The sequence below is a fragment of the Cryptotermes secundus genome, unplaced genomic scaffold (genome assembly GCF_002891405.2).
Source record: "Cryptotermes secundus unplaced genomic scaffold, Csec_1.0 scaffold2448, whole genome shotgun sequence".
Classification (NCBI taxonomy): Eukaryota; Metazoa; Arthropoda; class Insecta; order Blattodea; family Kalotermitidae; genus Cryptotermes; species Cryptotermes secundus.
In genome coordinates this window covers 26,191-30,555 of record NW_019739607.1, presented here as the reverse complement: position 1 = coordinate 30,555, position 4,365 = coordinate 26,191, and positions in this window count along the sequence as shown.

Here is a 4,365-nt window from a genome sequence, read left to right as displayed (position 1 = left end):
CTCTTGACTCCCTCTGAGATAGATGCTTATGACACTGAATTTTTAGATCATGTATCCCTTTCTTTGTCAGTGTCTCCTGATATTTTAGATCTGCCACTCCTGTCTCCCTCTGACTTTGATCCTTATGACACTGAATTTTCTGGTTCTTATTCGGTCCAGCCTACAACTACTAATTCACCAGAGGCTGGATGTGCAACAGGTGATTAGCTGCTCATGGATGCTGGTGTATGCTTGCATGTTTCCAAAAGGAGGGTATCATTGGAATTTTGTAGCAGTTGCAGCAGCAATGCACTGTCAACATGGGAAGACATGGATGCAGTAAAGTAAAGGGAGTCATTGAGTGTAATTGTTAGAAATGGTCGGTATGATGCCTCCTTGGGTATGCATTAAATATGACTGCATGAAACTTTAATTTTTTTTTCTAAGTTTGTTTAAGATCAAGGTACTGTGAGTTTAAAATTATTTTTCAGGTCTATTGAAAGACTTCAGTGTAATGGAAGGCTTGCAGTTCCACCTTCCAAGTGAAGTATGCCTAAGGTGCGAAAATATATTTGTAAACATGTAATTTTATTGTACAGTAAGTCCAAAATGAGAACTGTAGTTTGTCTGTAGCACCATACAGTCAGATTTTTGCTTTTTGAACATAATTTACAAGTGTAAACAATAATTAGTATAACTGGCGTCAGTAGTTATACGTAATTTACAAGTGTGAACAATAATAAGTATAACTGGCGTCAGTACTTATACGTAATTTACAAGTGTGAACAATAATAAGTATAACTGGCATCAGTAGTTATGCGTGAGATAAGTGGTTAGAGAAGTTAAGGGAACTTTATGACTTCTGATTCCTGTGTACCTAATGAAAGAGATTGGTGCCTATTATTATTTCTTATGTATATATTAGACTAGTTGAATTTTGTTGCTTTGTGATTGTGATTGATAAATACAATCCTGTTACATAATGTACAGCCTTTATGTGTAACTGTATTCTGTTTCCAGTTGTGTTGTGGTGGGCTGTGAAACTACAGACAAAATACCAAAGTACTGAAAATGTTAATAGTTGGTACACTTTTCTCATTTCATTCATCCTGTTGTGTTACAATATACAACTTCTTTATTAACCGTCACAACACAACAAATATCAAGGTCAGTGCTCAGCTACGGCTTTTAAACTTATAATGTGTGACTTATTAAGTTACACACGTAATAAAAGTCTGATATAATATGGACATTTAAGATGCTGGAAATATATATGCCTTATAAGAAAGAATTATTTCTGGGAGATTATTAATGCTATACAAAGCTAATATGTGTATTTTATAACAGCATTTAAATTGCAAGTAGATGGTCAGCATACAGAGATATTGATACCAGTCCTGTTTTTATGAGATATTTTTAGGTTTTTGCCAATATTGCCTATCCATTTCTTGCAGGTGGATGCCAGAACAGGACAAGAAAATGGGTGAACTGATTGAATTTAATTAAAATTCACCAGTTCTTTCACACAGTTATGTTTTCCACAGTGTAGCCAATATCACAAATGAGCAGTGGACTTCAAATTTCTTGTGAATAGTACTATTGTAATTAAAATTGGTAAAATATTTATTAGTACTCTTGACTATCAAGGTCAGACAGTTTTGTAATTGAATTGCTTTAGCTGCCAGTGTTGGACATAATTTCGTGAAGTAGTTTACATTAATCAGAAATCTCATGTCTGTAAGTATGTCAGGTTTTCTTGGCAAACTTGTATGGCTAGTGTTAAATCTGTTTTACAAAATTTGACTCATTTAATGAACCATATTATATCAGNAGTTAATGTGCCATGTAGACAGATTGTATGTAATCTTTAAGATGTCAATAAATCATATTCTTGTGTTGTGGATTAGCATTGTTTCATTCATTACTTCCTCAATCCTTTATTTTTTCATTAAGTGAAACTTAAATGTTCTAACAGAAGAAGAAAGGAAATAAGGTGCACCTTTGTGTAATTTTAAAAGCTGTGTGTGCTATGGGTATACTAGCTAACCTTTAACTGTTTTATGGGAGCGAGGTTGCCCAAGACAGATGTGGTTTGAAAATGTATATAGTTTATTTACTCAGACAAATGTAATCAGAATAATCTTTTGGATGTACGAATCTACTCTTGAAGTATATAAAATATTTCATTAAACAGAATGGTAAACAGTTTTATGATAATATTTGGACAAGTAACATGAAACAGTTATGAAAATACAGATCCTGTTATATCAGAACAGTTTTAATATACTGATAAAACACCAGGTTCAGGTGGAATGTAAGTCCACCCACTGTTAAACTTTCATGCACTGACATGTGGAAATAAAGAGTATACTTGAAAACCTGACATCCTGGGATGGTACCTGAGGAATTAAGGGGATATACTGAAGCCTAATGCTGTTCTTAAATCTTTCTTCAGTGAGCAGTAATGACTGCCTTTATTATTGTGTGAATGGATTTTCTGTGGTAACATTCAGAAATTTGTTCTGGACTCTTCTGTTGCGTCAGGTAAACCAATGATAATTTTTATATTTGGGGTATTAATTTAATTCTTCCAGTATATCCTGTTGTATTATTTTCTTTGAATTTCAGGACAAAATGTGCTTACAGTTGGTTGCACTGTAAAAGGGGTGGGAACTACCTCTGTACACAAAACAGCGAAGTTTAAAAAGTATCGTACTTTGTGTGGAGGTTTTTATTTTGAACATAATCAGGTTTGTTATTCTATCACCACACAACCCTGGGAGATCTGGAAGCACATTACATATGCTTTCACTGTTAACCACTGTCTGTAGGAGTAGGGTGACCAGTAGCAGTCAATCTTGTCTTGTTGAGGAGGAGGCTTGATATAAAAAAAAAACATATTGAAAAGAAAATATTTTCATGTGTTCTGATGTAGCTCAAAACCAAGAATAACTGCTGATGTGGGCCAGCAGCAACTTGTGTCGGGCGAGAGTTGTGAGACAGAAAAAACATGTTACAGGTACCTGCAGGGCCCAAAGCAAAGAATGACTGCTGTCAAAGACAAGCAGCAAATAAAAAAAAGTTGAGCATCTCCCCCTTACCTGAATCAAAAAAATCAAAACTGAAAAGAGAATTTGCACCATGTTATAGCGATTATGTGACGGGTTCAGGTTGGAAGAATATTTCTTGGCACAAACTCCCTTTGTTTACAAACTTAAAATCTTGTTCCCCAGAAATATCACAATATCTGAAATTAAAATTACTTTTAAATGTACCCTAAAGAGGCTTATGATATATCATATGAACTCAGAAAAATCTAATTCATATTCTTGAAACATGTAATTCAGGCACCATGTTAAAGATAGTATAATACTGAGTACTGAAAGAAATTAAATTGCAACAAAAGATGGACAGAGTTTGATACTTAAATAGTAATGGGAGACCCAAGTAACTTTATCTTAACTTTCCTAACTACTGTATGTACTCTGTGAGCTATGCTAGCTCACTATCTTAATGGCATCATTTTAAAGCCCAGACAGGTGAACCTCTACTTAAGAGCTATCAAGAAACAGACAGTTTGTACTTATGAACATTGCATGCATGGGCTAAAAAATTGCAATTTCCAGTTCATTTAATGAAAACACTACCCAGCACGTAATGTACATTTTAACAAATCTCACAATATATCTTATGAAAAAAAAAATAAATTCAACTTAAAAAAACATTTCTAAGAACATGTTACATTTGTAAGTTGGGGTTCACCTCTACTTACCGTTGTTGCTACTGGTAAGTCCAATTAATCGGACTGTTGGTTTTTGTTATGTGTCAGTGATCACAATGGCTACACAAGTGGGAGAATGCTAACAATTTCTGTATAGTGTTGTAAGATTTCAAGTTCCCACAGTACTAACTATTCAGATTGTCTTTTTCATTGTAACATGATGTAAAAATTTTGGAAAATACTGCTCTATAATACCAGTGGGAAATTGTACAAACATGTACATATAAAGCACATGTAAAATTGAAATTTTCACGGCAGTGACTATGAAGAATGCTGTCTTCTTGGATGTGGCACCATGTGGACCTTGTGTGAGCCGATGTTTTGGAGAAACGTTCCTCCAAAACGCTGGTTCACAAAAGATCTACATGTTGCCACATCCCAGAAGATGGTTTTCTTCAAAGCACAAAAGTTTAAAAAGTATCTTTCATGTGGAGATATTATGAGTAATATGGAAGTTATTTTGAACTTGATGGAAAGTTTTTGGCCCAGCCAAAGATACCACTTATTATAGAAGCTAGAGTTTTTCAGTTTAATATTTACAATAAATAAAAGTTTATTTCCAGATGACCTTCAACACGTATGTACTCCATATCAAAGCCGATTTC